Below are 18,696 nucleotides of genomic sequence, written 5' to 3'. Positions count from 1 at the left end.
GGATGAAAATAGACAATGCCATGGTTGTTCCAGCAGACATTGCATCAAAAATAACTTAAATTCATACAGAACCACATAAAGAAATGGTGTCTCAAATCCCTCACCTAGAAGGATGGAAAAGCAAAAAAGAGTGTTCAGCTGAGGCACCAACTTAGAAGAAGAAATGGTGTATCTAAGGATGGTGATCCAAGAGCCTTGGAAGGTTCTTTGACAGTAGTGACAACGGCTGATCAAGGAGACGTGTGCCACTTGGTGTTCTGACCATTGTACCTTGAGTTAAACCAGACTCACTAACAAATCTGCCTCCAACACTAAATTACAAGTGTGTTTTACCAATGGTCTGGATGGGGAACAAAGGTAACCTAAGTCTGATGGAAGCAGTCATGTGTTTAGTAGTTGTATGATTTGATGACATGATGTCTGGATTCTAGAAAGGAAGTCACCGCTTCCCTGAGGAATACAGTTAATATGGATGATATTTGTAATATCATCCATACTTACCTGCCTGCTTTGCATCCATTTTAACTGCCTGCCCTGCTTCTTGTTATGTCTGTCCTCAACCTTAACTGGCTGTCACTCTGCTCTCTGAACAGCTTGTAGCTTTAAACTGCTATGTCTCTGCTCATGTCCTTCCCTCAGACTTTGTGGATCTCCATATTCTGCTCACTATCCAGTGCTCAGGTTCTCACTCCTCACCTTGTTGATGGCATCATGTTCTCCATGGTGATCTGTTAACCTGGGTCTTTACCACCTGATTGCCATGGATCATTTATTAACCTCATGCCTTTTCTTTTCAATTTGTATCTGGAACATACATAATAGCACTTGTAAGAATGAGCTCATAGATTCCTTTATTTTACTTCCCCTAACATTGTTTTATATAATCTGCATGCAATGCTGCATAATGGAATTAACTTATGTTTAATCAGCACATAAATGGGTACAGAAAGCATGGTATGGAAGAGAAAAATTACCATATTAGAAACGATCTAGACTTGGACAAACGTTACATTTTCTCATGTTCTATCTTATGTGTGTGGATCCTCAATATGTAAGACACACACACACACACACACACACACACACACACACACACACACACGCACACACACGAGTCTTTCACATGTATATGACATGATGATAAAAGCAGAACTGCCTAGGAGAAGGAAATAGCAAGCAGGGGAAGAGAGAAAGGAGAGAACATAGGAGGTTGTACCTGGTTTTGTGTCAACTTGACACAAGCTAGAGTCATCAGAGGAAGGATCCTCAGCTGAGTAAATGCCGCCTTAAGATCCAGCTGTAAGACATTTTCTCATTTAGTGATCAATGGGGAGGGCCAGCCCATACGGGGTGGTGCTATCCTTAGGCTGGGTTCTAAAAGAAAGTGGGTTGAGCAAGCCATCAGAAGTAAGCCAGGAAGCAGCTCCCCACATGGCCTCAGCTTCTGTCTTCAAGATCCTGCCCTGTGTGAGTTCCTGTCCTGACTTCCTTTAGTGATGAACAACAATGCTGACGTGTAAGGCAAATAAATCCTTTATCCCCCAATGCTTTTTGGTCATGGTGTTTTGTTGCAGCAATAGAAACCCTATCACAGAGGTGAATGGGGTCCCAGTACAGGATCTGCCTGAATAAAAATATCCTTACAAAACTTTTCACTATGTATACTGGACATGCACCAGTAAAAATAGAAAGGTCAAACACACACACACACACACACACACACACACGCACACCACATGCACATATGCACAAATGCCCATTGGGGTTCACTGAGAATGAGAAACTAAACTGAAGTCTACTTGGTTTTCTTCAGAGTTCTGCATGAGGCTTCATACCTTCCTTCCTTCCTACCTTCCTTCCTTCCTACCTTCCTTCCTTCCTTCCTTTATTTTTCTGCTGAAGGATCTAATTCTGGGTACCACATAGTACTGAGCCCTCTTGCTCCTTGGTCTTCAACAAGCTGTGATTGGCTTCCAGGTCTCCTTTTGCTTGTAGGGTCTTGGCTCTTTCATAAAATTCCAGATAAATACCCTGAACTCTTAGTTAAGTGCGGGTTTCCCATGGGTGAATGAAGGCATGTATCTCTCCCACTCCCTAACGGGACTCTAGTTTTCACCCCCATTCATCAAGGCCTGGCGGGTTTCTCCACTGAGTTACAAGTTTTTGAAGTTTATGCATTTGACAGGAACCCCTAAGTCCAACTACATTTCAGGTAAGGGGGATTAGTGTGCCCTTGAAGGAAGGAAGAACAAGCTTGTGGGTATGGACTAGAGTTCCCAGTGACTGTGTGTGCTGTGGCAGGGATTGCTGAGGCTATCCACCTCTGCCTTTATGGCTTTAGTGTCTAGCTGTGGCCAGTGCAAGGCAGTTCTTACTAACAGAGGTTTTTACTTCACTTCTTGGTTCTTACCTGTAAAGACTCCCCTGTAAGAAACTAGGCTGTACTGTAACCCAGTATTTTATCTAAGTGTTGATCTTCGGAGCACTTGTTTTTTTTATTTCTGCTTATTTTCATTATTTAGAAATTTAAAAGCTTCCTGGCACTTCAATGTGCTCCAGGATCATGTTGTGTTATTCTGAACCCCACCTAGCATGCACAGAGTCTGCATTCCTGTTGTTGGAGAACATCAGTTAGGAATCAAGTCCTAGGTGCTTTAGTGTCTGTTTTGTGACAGTCTCAGTGTATAGATTACACTGACAATGAATGCATGATATTTGTCTATCATTGAGCTATCTCTCTCTCTCTCTCCATCTACTTGTCATCTATCATCTATCAATTTGTCTGTCTGTGGGTCTATCTATCTATCATCTTTTATCATTTATCTATATGTATATATATATATTTCCTATCTATGTTTCTATCATCTATCTATTCATCCATTAATTTTATCTATTTTCTGCCCATTTATCCATCATCTAAATATATCTCTATGTAGTATCTAATCAACCTATCTTTATTATTACCTATAATCTATCAATTGTTTATCAATATATCTACTATCCTTATATCTCTAACTCTATCATCTATCTGCCTGCATATATATCATCTATCTTTATCATCTATATCATCTATCATCTCTCTTTTTATTTATTCATCTATCTATTAATCATCAAATTATTCTGAAATCCACAGGATGAGTTCACTCATACATAGGTTGCTCTCTGCCACCTTTGTTTGATTATTTTTGCCTTCTCTCTCTGACAATGTGAAACTTAGGTTCCATTGTTTCTAGTTCATTTACTAATTTTACTATTGTGTGTCAAATACAGTCTTGCATTTATTACTAATGGGTAAATGTTCTAATAGAAGCATTGATAAGCAATTTTGTCATTGTGTAAATATCCTAGAATGAACTTAATGTAGACTAAAGTAGATGATGTCACGTCATAGTCCTTGAGACCAATATAACATGGTCCATTCATGACCAAATGCAGTTAGCAGCATGTATTTTCAGAATTGCTAATCTATTCCCTAAAGAATGTACTGATTGCCTCACACTACACTGCTAACTATAGCTCTTTATTTTTCTCTTTACTCTTATACTTCCTGGTTAAAGTCCCAAACTGATTTAGGTCAGCTCTTTTGCCTTTACCAGTTCAGTGTGGTTTTCTTAGATACCAACCAGTACTATAGTTAGACTCACTGCTTAGTCTGCGTTCCACCTGGTGTCTCCAATTTTTTATGTTTGTTTTCATTCTCATGTGGCAGAGTTTGCTGTTTGTAATGTATAGTACCATAAACATTGGCACAGCATTGTATAGCATAGTCTTATCACCTAAAACTTCCCTGTATGCATTGTAATGGTCAACACCTTCCACTCCTCAAATCCCTCAGAAAGCTGGAGATATAGCTCAGTTTTAGTGTGGTTACATAGCATCCACAAGACACCACACACACACACACACACACACACACACACACACACACACACTTATGATATATACACACACAAATATATATGCACACACAAATGTGAATACACACATAAAACACACAAGAATGCACATACATGCATACAAATACACACAAATGCACATACATACATCTTTAAGAAATTCTTCTTGTTTCTCAGTTTCACCATTTGTTTTCCCAAGAGCATTACATAAATGACATATGTACATACAACCTTTTGAGTTTGGTTTTGTTCACTCACTATGAAATGAAGTTTCAACAATAGTTGGAATAATATTTCATTGTTCATATGTCTTACAGTTCCCTTATCCATATAACTGAAGGCTTTAAAAAAATATGGTCTTACTATGTACCATTGGCTAGCTTAGACCTTGCTATGTATACCAGGCTAGCCTCTACCTCACAGAGATCTGCCTGCTTCTGCCTCCCATGTGCTAAGACTACACAATTCTTCTCCACACCAGGCTTGAATTTAATTGCTTCTAGTATTTTTTGCAACTGTAAATACAACTGTCATAATTAGTTGGATAGAACCCCCCCCCAAATTAGAGTCAACCACCAGGGTACATATCTAGAAAGATTGCTAAGTCCTACATATGTAAGAATCCAGTAACTTTAAAACTCATAAACCACCTTTCAAATTCTCTGTATTACTTAGCATCAAACCAGTAATGAAGGACAGTTAATTAAACTTTTTCTATCATTATTTCTTCTTATGATAACAGATGAATGGGAAAATGATGTCACCAGCAAATCATCCAGAGGAGGTCTCTTTCCTGCAAGGGTTAGGTATCCTTGACTTCACTGCATGAAAGAATCTCAAGAGAAGACAGTTTGAAGCTGAGTTGGAATCTATTAAGAGACTTTGTGAAAGACTGGAGAGATGGCTCAGTGGTTAAGAGCACTTGCTATGAAACCATACGGTCTGAGGTTTGTATCCCAGCTGTCATGGAAGAATCTAGGTGTCTGGTGCACATCTGTGGCTCTGGCTCTGAGGAGTGTAGTGACAGGAGGATTACTGGGTCCTTGCTTGCTTCCAGCCTAGATGAGAAAACTTCAGCTCCAGGTTAAAGGAGAGACCCTGCTCTCCTCAAATAAATAGAGAAGTCAGAGAAGAACAGGTGCACAGGACATACACCTTCATACAAAGTTGTGAGTACACATATACACAGACATATACATGCACACCTAAGTAAATAAATACATGAGTTTTAAAAGACAAAGGAATTTTAAACATAGGTTTAAAGCACCAGGGTGAATAGAGACACTAGGTGAATCAGGTTTGTCTGAGAGCAGTTCTGGAAGGCGAGTGACACTCGTTTGTCTTTACAATGTCCACATGGACAGCTTTGCTGGCGTCTATAGTTTTATCTCCAGAGGATTGGTAAGGAATTTAGATGAAATCCGATGCTCACTCCTTAGGTGTGCCTGACAGACAGGATTACATTCAATAAGGTAAAACTCTAGGTCACAGGGATGCTGAGAGATGAGAAGTGTTTACTGTAAACCAAAGCAAATCCTCTTATTTGTGAGAACACTTAGGCAAGGGGTAAGGCCATTCTTCTCTCAGTATACCCTCAGAGCTTAAGCCTCACTTATTGCTATTTCAACATTTTTATTTAAAAAATCTGCATAAAATTCCGATTACCTCGTTGGTGACTTTTGTAGGAAATGTTAGTTGTACTGGAGTCTTTCTTTTCAGCCGATGAGAGGCATCACCCAGACTCTGGGATGAGTGGCTTCCTTTCTCTGTTCCTGTACCCATGATTTTCCCATCGACCCTAACTACATGTTCATTCACTTTATTTAGTCATCATAATCGCCTTTAAGTCCTTAGGATGTAAGGGCCATGTGAGTGCTTTGAAAAATGCACATTCTCTTCATTGGACACAAGTAACTGAGGTGATGTAGAGGGTGGCGGGGATGATCCAGGAGAGTGCTCTGGGATTGCGGTGAAGGGCTGCTAAGGGTAGAGTGTGACAGCCATGGTCTCAAAACCTGAAATATCCTAGTAAGAACGAAATCACATCTATGAGGTCAATGCATGTGACATGGGTCCGCTGCAACGGAGCTTTTGAAGTGTGTTATTTAGAGAAAACACCAAAGACTCACTGCACTCTGCCCCCTGGAGCCCCTGGATGCCCAGTGAGAGGTGAGCAAGGATCTCTTGAGCATCCTCCAGCACCTGTTCTTGTCAGTCTTCGACCTAGCGTGGCTAATGAAGAGTAGAGGGACAGACAAAGGAGAAAAGGACGCCACAAAGTTTGTGGGTTCGCGGTGAATGTGGAAGCTAAACTGAAATGGAACATGAACATTGTTTACCATGAAAACATTTAATTCGTTGTCGGGCATTCTTTATCTTTACAGATAGAAGATAATTTTTTACATATAAAAATGATGCAGCATTTGGAGAGCCGTATGGCATCATGCAGGGGACAGACTATAATGCGCAGCTGTAGGGGCTTCGGGAATTGATTTTTATAAATTGGATTCATGGTTCAAACATTTTCCTTCAGATTGGAGGCCATGGTTTCCAAGCCCTTTCTCTGGTAGCATCTCATTTCCTTTCATAGAGATGCATTATATATTTACCATAGGAGAAGGCAGACTTCCTGAAGCTAGGCGCTTACGATACCCCTCAGGGGCAGAGACTAGACTCACATCCTGACCAGTGTGACACTAGCTCTCAGGAGATAGTGTTCCTTGAGAAGGCTCAGCTCAGTGGCAGCAAGGCTCCACTGGCCTTGAACCAGGAGTAGCCAGCAGTTGAGCCCCATGCTCTGCAGTGTGGCCATGGTTATATGGGCAGTGCCATGATAACTGTTGGCCTCCCTGTCCTGCCCAGCTTATGGCATCGACACTTGCCTATGTCGTTTGTTTAGTCATGTAACTGTTTATTGCTGGCTTCTGAACACAGTTCAGATTGATGGCTTCCGGGGAAGGAAATGATTTGGGAGAAAGTTATGTTGAATGTCTTTGAAATTTTATGTCTTCTCAGAATTATGAGCAAAAATAATCAGGGCCAATTTGAGAAGGCTTTGGGTTGTTTGGCTACAAATAAAACCAGAGCAAGAGTTTAGAATACTGTCTAGCTCCTTCTACGTTTCCTGTGGCTTCAGGGCTCCGCGGCACAGTCATTCATTTAGAGATCCCCACCACTGTGGAGGAGGGGGCTCTGCAGAGGGTTTCTTTACCATGGACTTCCTTCCTACCTTCAGGAGCTTATCAACAGCCATGCAGAACAAGTTTCATGCATTTCAGTTTGTTGGTGACCATCTAAATTCACAGGCTGCCTTTATGCCCACAGTCTCAGGAAGATGAATGTTTTCCTGTCTGGTTGAAAAGGTGCATAATGAATGAAGTATGAATAGACTCCATGACATAAATGCACACATATGTATATATACATATATATATGCCTCTCTATTTTTGGCTATGACCCATGACCACATTAGATGGTATTGTTCTCAAAGCAACCCAGGATCATATTGGAGAAAGGGAGGAAGAGGAGGGAATGAGGAAGTATTATTTTTCATAATAAAACACGCAACAGCAACATCGGCTTACCGGGACGGCCTGCTGAGGGAATTGCAATGTAATGAATATTTAAAATACTTTAATGAGTAGAGTATCTTTAAGCCCATTTAAAGAAAAGAATTAAAAACGAATTAGAGAAAAGCCTAGATTTATTCAAATATAGGTTAGAGTTTGGGTCCTGAGTAAGTACACTGTCTTAATTTGTGGATGAATCACCTGCTAAATGAAAAGGTTCATTTGTGGAGATGAAATGAGGCTGGGCGCCCTGACAGCTGTCGCCGCAGCACCTGTGTGGACCCGGCCTGCCGCTCTGCAGGTTGATCTGCTTTGCAGCAGCGCCACCTGTCGGTAACGAGCAGCAGGGGCGGACCAATGCAAATTGACTTTGATTTCAGAGTTTGGCTAGGATTGTTCCTCGCCACAGAAAGACAAAAGGACAGTAATTTTGAACCTGCCATGGCATGTTTCCCCACGTGGAGCTGAAGCAGAGGTTGTCATTGCACATTCGCTTATTATTGGCTCTGGGAATGAACTCACACACGCGAAAGGGCAGTTAGAGGATCTTCAGGATAAGTGATGTCTGTGGCTTTCAAGCTTCATGTTACTAGCCAATACTAACAAATATTTCCACCTGTCTGAAGTCCTGTCAGCAGTCCCTTCCTTTCCCACCCATGCAGTTTATAGGGAAGGATCCCCTAAAGATAATGAGCTCTGAGCATCAGGACCCCCTAAAGATAATGAGCTCTGAGCATCGCTGGGGAGCTCGTGTTCCATAAGTGCTTCCTAGCTGAGGCATTTCAGAGGTCCTGATGGTACCTGTCATTAGCATTCTGAAACTGTCTCTCTACCATGTCCTAGGTAGAATGACGAAGACTGGATGGATATTTCCATGAATATCTGGAAGGCATTATGGCAGCAGGAATGTAACTGGCTCAGAGAATACTAATAAATAAATAAACAAATAGATAATAAAAAAGAGTGAACATTTCCTTTATATTTCATTGTGAATGTAATCAGAGTCACTTGCGTTTATCTATCTATCTATCATCTATCATCTATGTGGTTATGAGAGACACTAAAACCAGAGATATTAGTCAAATTATTGTCCTCATCTTTCTATGAACATTATTTAATTATACTGCTGCTGCAATCAACCTATTTCTTTCCTCAATTTCACAATAAATTGGAAGGAATATGAGTGGATAATTTCGGATTTCCCAACTAGAATCAAGGGAGGGTGGATGACGAGGAGCAGAGAGATTGTTTCTCATGTGCTCATATCTGAAGGAGGAACAAGTTGATTGCCACTATGGGAATTATCATGACCAGTTATTGGTCTATAACTCAAGAGCTCCAAAAATCCAAAAGTAGCCCCTCATTTGATTCACTGAAATCATTTGGTACCTAGGGATCCAAGGAAAGTAGCCAGACATGATGGAAGTCAAGTCATTTATTGAAATCATTTCATACCTAGGAATGAATCCAAGGAAAGTATACAGACATGATTGAAGCCAAGTAATTTCTCATTACAGATATAGAAAACTATCGATGAAATGGATGAGGTTACCACATCACAGTGTTGACCATTAAAACTGGGATTTGAGAGTACTTGGCATGAACACCTGGTTCTTATTTATACAGTGAATCTTCTCTCCCTATTCCTCAAAACACATTCCAGAATCAAGTATGCCTGATCATTGTTATCATGAGCAAAATGTTATTAAACTCCTTCAGACTGAACCTCCATACAGTCCTGGCTCCATCAGAATGTTTCCCTTGGCTTGCTGACATCAAGTTCCTGTATCAAAAGAGTCAGTGACAGCAAAGGACAAGCATAAAATAGAGGTAAACCAACCAAACTCAGAAAGAACAATTCACACCAAGCTTGCATATTTTATTGTATAGTCTAAAATTTAAAACATTTAATTTTTTATTAAATTGAAATTTGAATCATTATTTGAATAATGTATGGAGCAGGCTCTGAACTTCAGAGGAGGGAAATTTTTTGCATACATAGAAAATATATGCATATTGAAATTAACAGACAGACAACAACACAGACTATGAAGGGAGGTAGAGTCCAGCTGACAAAGAGGGTGATGTACCATACACAGTGTAGTGATAAGGAGTGGACGCTTATCTAGACGAGTACAGAGATTTCCTGGGCTTTAAGGACAGAGGCAATTGAAATGGTGACGTCACTGCCCGTTCTGCATTGTTAGGTTTATTCTTCAGAGTTATTTCACTTTGATCTTTTATGCATTTTCAAAAGTAAGTGGTTTTATGCATCTTAATTCAAGAAATCCTGAAAATACATCATAAACTTTGACAAAAGGGCAAGGCCACTTTCAGCTCTAATATCTTCAAAGAGTTGAGATAAATGACCAACTACAGTGAAACAAAAGCACATCTTTGATTTGAGTTGAAATGTACGTAGAGGACCATCAGATATTGTTTTGAAAGGAGAAGACACAGCTTGAGCCCTCCTCATAGCGAGCAGTGCAAACGAGTCTCACTGTAAACTATGCCCAACGCTGTATTTCCACTTTTCTTTCTTCTTCTTCTTCTTCTCGGCAGAGGTTTAATAATTAATTCCTCTAGTAGAAACCTTGCTTAAAAAACAGGAAGCCACATAGAGAAAGGCCTTGACACCTAGCTTCAAAAGGTTTGTGTCTAGTCTTGTTGTAAGGTGTTAGGCTGTGTTTGACTGATATCGCTGCGAGGCCTGATATTTTCTGAAGAGAAATGGAGGAGAGCTGCCTCTGGGGGCGAGAGGAGGTGGGAGCCTATGAGGAGTGGAAGGAGGGGAAACTTTGATTGGAATGCAGTGTATGAAAGAATAATAATAATAAATGAATAAATACTCTGAAATACAACAACAACAACAACAACAATAATAATAAACTTTGAAAATATGGTTGAGGGTGTAGCTCTGTGGAAGTATTGTCTAACATGGAAAAGGAGCTGAGTTCAATCGGTAGGACGGAAGAGAACCCAAACCAAACAATAAAAGCCCATCTCAAAATAACAATAATATCAGTATATTTAGGTTAATAAGGTGATAGAGACAATGTATACATAACATGTACTAGAATAAACTCTGACTTTGAAAAATATGTGTATGAATTTGAGCTTGGACAAATAAGAATTTTGACAGCATAAATATTATAATTCTTTAAAATTCATGCCCATAGACCTAGAAACATGCCTCTGTAGTTGGGCATGTGTAGACATGGCTGTGCAGTTAGGCATGTGTAGACATGGCTGTGCAGTTAGGCATGTGTAGACATGGCTGTGCAGTTAGACACATGGAGACATGGCTGTGCAGTTAGGCATGTGTAGACATGGCTGTGCAGTTAGGCACGTGGAGACATGGCTGTGCAGTTAGGCACGTGGAGACATGGCTGTACAGTTAGGCAGGTGTAGACATGGCTGTGCAGTTAGGCATGTGGAGACATGGCTCTGCAGTTAGGCGTGTGTAGACATGGCTCTGCAGTTAGGCACGTGGAGACATGGCTGTACAGTTGGGCATGTGTAGACATGGCTGTGCAGTTAGGCATGTGGATCCTCATGTGGAGATATGGCTGTACAGTAGGGCACATGGAGACATGGCTCTGCAGTTAGGCGTGTGTATCCTCATGTGGAGGACCTGAGGTTGGTGCCCAGCACCCACATCTGGTGGCTCACAATTGCCTCTAGCTCCATTCCAGGAGTTCCTCTGACCACATAAGCTTGAAAATTTAAAACATGGACTAATACATGCCAGTAATTAGAATACATAAAGTCCCAGAGGTGATAAGCAAATAGCTCAAACAAAATTGTAAACCTGTTATGGTATATAATATTTGGGCAGCACTTGAATGTTGCATGAGATCATTTAGATTTTATCCTTAGAACAATGACATAAGGCCACAAAGAGTTTTACACATGGACATTTAAGATGTTGACTTGTGCTCAGGAATAAGGCCACAGAAGAGTTAAGAAAGACAATATGTTTGAAACAAAAACAGATCAAAATAAGTTGTACCAGTTTAGTGGCGAAAGTCTGAGATTAGATGAGAATAAATACTCTGGAGAAATTGGTGCTCAAAACAGAGAGACAACAAGCTGCATGGCAGTAATGATGACTACAGATATGGGAGAACCAGTAGCCAGTTTCTGCTAAAGTTTTCAGTAGAGGTTGATGGCATGAACCCCTAAAAAGAAACTTGAAAAACAATACCTGATTTAGAAAGAAAAAGAGTTCAAAGTTGGTCATGCTGAGTTAATATTGAATGCAGAACTCTGTCCTGGTTGCAATGTTCTGTATGTTGCTGTGAATCTGGGTTGGAGTATGTAGGGTTAGTTACAGATCTGGAAGTCACTGCTGTATGGGGTGGTAGTAAAAGCAAGGTTGTGATGGAAAGGAATGAGAGAACCTATACTGGGTGCCCCTGTAATACAGAGTCATGGAGACATCCTGGTGACAGCTGTGTTCTCCCGCAGCTGGACAACAAAGGGTCCCACAGCTTTGCTACTGCAGACTCCAGAAGCTGGCTCCAGCTGATCCTGTCCTCCATGAATTGTTCCAACCATTGTGCCTGCTAACGATTGTTGGTCCCTGTACTAAGCTCCACACAAGAGTAACAGTCCTAACTCCTGTAACCATGTGGGAATACACTATTACCTTCCACGCTGAAGAGTCCTGCATTTGGCTCCTGTTCAGGTCTTAACAAAAGCTTGTAGTTGAGTGCCACAGCCAAGCTCACACAAACAATACCGTATCTTCAATGTCTAGGGCTTTGTTCCCTTGAAGCTGGAACCCAAATTGCCACTATGCCTCTAGCATCGTATCACACACTTCAAGGAACTTTTGTCACAAAGGACCATGCATTTAATACTGTCATGGATCTCACTGCTAAACAATGTGATCTCAAGTCAGTGTCTCTAGCACTGAGACAATGTACCCTTCAAGACACTGGATGGTCCTGCTTTGGGCATCTTTGTCAATTCTGCCTCTGCCTTGTAGGTCCTGTCACTCCAATAACAACTACAAAATGAACCAAGAGAACATGTGATGGCTGATCTTATCTGTCAACTTGACCACATCTGGAACCAACCAATACCCAAGCATGCCTATGAGGGGTTTCTTGATTGAATTATCTGAGGTGGAAAGACCTACCTAAATGTGGGCTATAACTTTTAGTGGCAGCCCATGTAAAAGGACATGGAAGAAGGAAGATTTTGTTATTGTCCCATTCTTTTTGTGCTCACTGGAAAAATTTATCTATCCTGATTCTGAGGCATTCCTTCACTGGTCTTAGAACCTACTTCATTGGGATTCCAATGAAGACAGAAGACCAGCTGAGTTATCCATCTTTATAAACTGATAGCCATTGCTGGACTAGCTGGGCCACAGCCTTGTAAGCCACTCAAATAGATCATATATGTTTGTGTATATACACATGCATGTGTACACACACACAGACACACACACACACACACATACACAATATCAGTTCTGTTTCTTTACAGAACCCTAAGAATTCAGTACTTTTCCAGCAACTCTGCCACTCAGAAATGGGGGTGATACAAACAAAGACTTCGCTGGTATGAGACAGTTACCGGAATTGGCTTGCACACAATATTAAAAGGATTGTATAAACCTGAAACAAAGGGTTACTAATATGTTAAAACATACAGGTATAAAATTCACTGGTAAAAATAATGCATAATTTAAGAATGTATTAACACCATAATGGAGATGTATAAATCATGTATAGCTCCAGTAAAAGGTTAAAATACAAAGGTATTAAGTGTTACTACTTTTAGAATTAAATATTTAGAAATGCTATAAAAACCCATAAACTTAAGTGGAAATTCAGATGTGATAAGGGAGTAACAGTGAAGGACATAGCACCTGATTGAAATTAAGTTACATCAGCTCAAGACAGATAGTATAATGTACTAACCATGTGTTGCTCCAACAAAATAGCAGTTATATACAATGGTCACTCATCTACCTTTTTTTGTAAGGTCAAATGTTAAAGCATGACTGTGCCTATGCTTAAGTGTCCCTTATCTTATTTACTCACATTGGGGAAAGCAAGAGCAGTGATGCTGATAAACTGGATATGTCAGGGAGAGGCCCCAGGTGCTGCTTTTGAGGGAAAATTTTAAAATCCTCAGTGTAAGGAAGGAAAAACATATGCCTAGATTCCTAAGATATACAATGAACATTATTTTATTTTATTTATGTGTATGGGTTTATTCACATGAGTGCAGTGGTCGGAGATTTCAGGGGCAATGGATCCCCTGAAGTTGGTGTTATAGGAAGGTGTGAGCTGCCTAACATGAGTACTAGGAATTAAACTTGGGTCTGCTGCAAGAGCAATACCCACTCATAACCACTGAGGGATCATTCCAGCCTGATGATGATTATTTTATCAGCCATGAAATTGTGAATAGAGAGTTTTCTGGTATCTTTTCTACTTTTTGCCTCAAACTGCAAGCTTTGCAGTCAGTTTGGGAGGCGAATGTGCAAGAACTGGAGGGGAGGCACTAAGTGCTATAGCTTCATGCTTTCTGTAGTTTCAGCCATTTACTGTGGCGTGGAGCATCATCCCCTGCTGATAACTAGAAATTACTTACTATAATTTGAATTTTGCTAGGAGAATAGATCTGAAGACATTTCACCAGGCTAGAGAAAGGGCAGCTATATGAGGTGATGGATAGTTTACTCACTCTCATCCCTGTAGCCATGCTTATAAGATGTGTGTATTTCCAAACATGCTTTGGACTCTAAATGTACATGATATGTGTTTATCAATCATACTTCAATAAAGCTGAAAATAACCCATAAGAAATGAGTTCCTGGCTGGTGAGATGACTCCATGGGTAAATGTGCTTGGCCTCCCGGAACCCACGCGATGAAAGGAGAGAACTGACTCACACAAATTGTTCTCTGATCATCACACAATATGGTGACGTGTTACTGAACACATACACACACACACACACAAACATGCACATGTGTGCACATAATAAATTGATGTAATATATAAATAACAATTTAAAAAGAAATAAAATGCATCTTACTTTCCTTCCCACAGTATTACCCCAATCAAATAATTGAAGTCCTCCAACCTCCGATCTCCTCCAATCTCCTCATCCATAAACTAGGGCAAGGTTATTTACAACCCAAATGCTTTACAATTTAAAAATCATTGATTACAAAGCAAATGGTAGAATACAGGATATATGGAAAGTGATCTCTGGATGAATGCCAGTGAATAACCAGCAGTTGAGCCTTGAAGATGACGTATACAAAGTGCAAATGCAGAAAAGGATTTGATGAGAAAACTTTGGAAAAAAAATCATCCAGGGTCATCTGATTGCTGGTTGACTCTTACCAGTTATGCAAGGAAACACACTCAGGCACAAACAGCTTTGGAGACAAAACTACATCTTCATTCTTCAGGCATTCATGATGACACATTGTCAATTGGACTGTGGGGCCGGAAGAAGAAGCAGTTAACAGAAAGTTTTGATTATGTGTGCAAACTGGCTTAAATGTCTTGAATTTAGTATGCATTTTAGAATGCCTTAAGTAAGTGCAGAATGATTTATAGAAAAATCATTGTGTGAGAATTTAATGGGTAAAGCCTTATTCAAATGTATAGGTAGACAAATAGGGTAAATACTATTTTCCATTTTCATATAGTGTGAGATGGGTATAATGGAATGACGGGTGCCAAATACTCAAAACGTTCCATTTTAAGTCAGATTCCTAATACATTTTCACAGAGAATAGTCTTATTTAAGTAGCAGAAGTGTTTTCTCTCTTAACTCATGGAGAAAACTGAACTTGAAAAAAATATATGCACCTGAAGCAAGATAAATCAACATGCTTGCTCTTGAAGAATTAGCTGACTGCAGACAGTGTTTAACAAGCTATTTCTCTACAATTTTAATTAACTTCAAACAAAGACTATATTCCGGAGCCGCTCTCTTTTTCAAGTACATAAATCTGCTTTCCACATATGTGATGATAATAACACTGAATTGTGCCTTTTTTGAAATCAACCTGCCATTGCTCTAAGTTGTCCATCGAGTTGAAATTATGCCATTCAGTGTGATGAGAGTTTTGCTTTCTGTGTCCTGATTTGCTTCTACCTTATTTTTTTTTGTTTTTCCCCCAGGCCAGTTCCATTGTACTAGTCAGCTGTCTGTAAAAAGTCTTACATAACAAATTTGTAAAATGTAAAGACTAGTTTAGCCCATGGTTTCAGATGCTCTGGTCAATGGTTGTGTAGACCCACAACTTGTAGCAGTGCGAATCAACTCATTTTGAAAATCAAAAAGCAAAACGGAGTGAGAAAAAGTGGGGTAGTTCTCATCCTTCCACAAGGATAAGCTTCCAGTGACCTAAAGTCTTCCTAGTGGACTCTGCATCCTAAAGGTCCTATCATGTGCTAGTACTGTCTTAACATATGGGACCTTAACACCAGATCCACTATAACAGACATTATGAAGTTCAGTCAGAAAAGCTGTGATAGTGTAACGACAGAAGAGATGTAAGTATTAATTTAGTAAATTTATGCTTAGTGTTTTTAGTATTTCTTTTCTTAGGAAGAATTTTGAAAACCAGTTGAATTATAAAATTATTTTTGTAATTTTCCCATCTTATTTCATTTTTAAATATATCACCCAATATTATTTTTCTCTGTGGCAAAATACACACCCATACATATATATTCATATGATATTCATATATTATCTGTGCAATTTACATTTATTGAGGACTTATAATGTGCTAAGCTATGTGTTAAGTGGTTCACATATATTACTCTTCCAAGGTGCTAAGTGCTTCACACATATGACTTTTGTAATCTTCACAGACACCCTAAAATTTGGTTGCAATTATCTGTACTAGACGGATGAAAAGCTATGACTCATAAGTGGTAAAGTTGCTGTCTGAACAAAAATTCTTGCATCCTAAGCTCCAATAGCCTATTGGTAACCATTGGGATGTTTAAAGTAAAGGAGACAAAGTATATAAACCTCAGAGGGACTGAGACTAAAGCTGGGCTGACACTAGATTCTACCAACTGCTAGTTGAGATTGCTTTTGGCAATTTCTATAGCATTTACCTAGAAGTGCTCCCTCTAGAGGTTAGTGTGTGAATGGATTGGATGGAGAGGGTTGGGCCACATAGGAAACAAGGCAAATACATCTCTAAGAAAAAGTGGGAGTGGGGGTGGGGCTGGGTATAAGAAGGAGGGAAGCTGGGATTGACATTTGAAGCATGAATGTTTCTAATTTAAATAAAAAAAAAGAAAAATACATTTTGGAGGAACTATTCACCAAAAAGCATGACTAACACACACATGACTGAGAAGGCTCTCAGGCTCCTTAGGAATACCCCTGACAATCACCTATAACCAAACCATGTGATACACTTATCATGTGTTGAGATTTCTTTAGCGCCTCACTTACTGGTCTCCTTTTAGTTCCTCCCACTAATTTAAATTAACTTTTATAATACAGTGAGCTGTATATTGCATCTTTTCATCATGTGATGGTTTGAATGAGAATGACTCCCACAGACTCTGAAGTTTGAACACGTTGTACCCAGTTGATGGAACTATTGGGAATAGTTAGGGAGGTAGGGTCTTTTGGAGGCACCGTGTCACAGGAATTTGAGGCTTGAAAAGCATCCCGGCCCTTCTTCTTGGGTGCTCTGCCCTTTCTTTGTGTATAAAGATGTTAGCTCTCAGCTGCTGATCTGGGTGCCTGCCACCGTCCTCTGCTCTGACATTGTAAACTGTAGACCTCTGGAACTCTAAGCCCAACTAGACTTTCTTTTATAAGTTGCCTTGGTCATGCTGTTTATCATAGCAATGGAAAATAAGGTAATATACTTCACTTCTAATATGGGAGATAAACATTGCATAAAGAGTTCTAATTTGTCTTTTCAAACTTGAGTCTGAAAGTGTGCATTGTGGCACATGTGAAGTGGTGAAACATCTTTAGCCAAAGAGGCATGTTCTTTCTTTGGACATCTACATTTGTGAAAGATATATATGGTTGCATGCTTTGTCTGATATGTAACAGCTTTGTATGACTGTTATAAGGTAGTGGCCTCCCATGGTTTTTAATGTATGTCACCAAAAAACTTAGCAGACTTCTCAAAATTATCAATCACACGAATATTTATTTAATTACTTCTTGATATATTTGTTGTTATTTTTATCAGTGTTATAATAAAAAAAAACACCCTAGAGAGAAAGACACCATGCGACAGAATTCAAGCAGAATTTTTGTTTTTCTTTTATATTATGGTAGGGTGGTTCGTAAAAAGGGTAAAGGGGAGCGGGAAGACCAGCCTCTGGGGACAGGAGCAGTGGGAGAGAGGAAAGACAGGCAGAGAGAGACAGAGACAGAGTGAGAGAAAGGGGGGGGGGGGAGATGGGAGGTGGGCAGGGCCCTTTTAAAAGAGAACACAGTGAATGTGCACGGGTGATGCTCTTAGTGGCTGCAGCTGAGGGTGTATACCATCAGAACCCCAAGGACAGGTTATTACAGATGCTTAAATACTAACAATCAGCATATTCTCATTGTACAAAACTATGGCTTTCATCATGACATCTCACATGTATATATTAAGTATTTTTCTCATATTTACACCTTTCTTTATCGTCTGTTACTCTAGCTTGCCCCTTTTCTATTTCCTCTCCCCTGCAAAAAAAACCACATATGTAAATGTAGGTTCTTTGAGAAAATGCAATATCTGTCTTTATGAGTTTTAACATGTCTATTCATGACTCTGTGCATTTTTCTTGCAAATGTCACAGTTCCATTTTTCACGATTGGTTACTTCTTTATCACTGCAGTTCATTTGCTTATGCTGTTGTTCACCTGAGTTTTTACAATCACACATATGTACATGGCATTCTTGTCTATATCATAATGTAAAACAAGCTACATGTGTGTGCATCTCAAATAAATTCACTTTAATATGTAAAAAGACATCTTTTAGAAAATTGTTACTATTTCATGTGCTATGTATTTCTGGGGGTGTCGATGTTTTCAGGATTTGGAAAATAGGGCTTGTAGACTTAAGACTTTTGATTTGAGCTTTTTGGCTGATGCCATTAGGGAACATGTCTTTGGGGATTATGACCCTAACCCCTATGTCTTTTGTTACTTCCTCAGTTTATAACTCCATAGACAAAAAAGGGGGCAAGGATTGCCCAGGTGGGTGT

The 18,696-nt window shown here is 39.7% G+C and overlaps 1 long non-coding RNA gene across 1 annotated transcript; it reads left to right on the top strand.

Moving 5' to 3' along the window:
• Positions 1-1,417: 1,417 nt before the first annotated feature.
• LOC110340291 lies at positions 1,418-8,428 on the top strand. Its single transcript, XR_002382073.2, has 3 exons — positions 1,418-1,516; positions 4,639-4,843; positions 8,309-8,428. It is a non-coding gene; the product is annotated as an uncharacterized LOC110340291 (long non-coding RNA).
• The last annotated feature ends 10,268 nt before the right edge of the window (positions 8,429-18,696 follow it).

The sequence above is a fragment of the Mesocricetus auratus genome, unplaced genomic scaffold (genome assembly GCF_017639785.1).
Source record: "Mesocricetus auratus isolate SY011 unplaced genomic scaffold, BCM_Maur_2.0 Super-Scaffold_100026, whole genome shotgun sequence".
Lineage (NCBI taxonomy): Eukaryota > Metazoa > Chordata > Mammalia > Rodentia > Cricetidae > Mesocricetus > Mesocricetus auratus.
The sequence above is the reverse complement of the archived record's forward strand: the minus strand, read 5'-3'. Positions and strand labels throughout refer to the sequence as shown.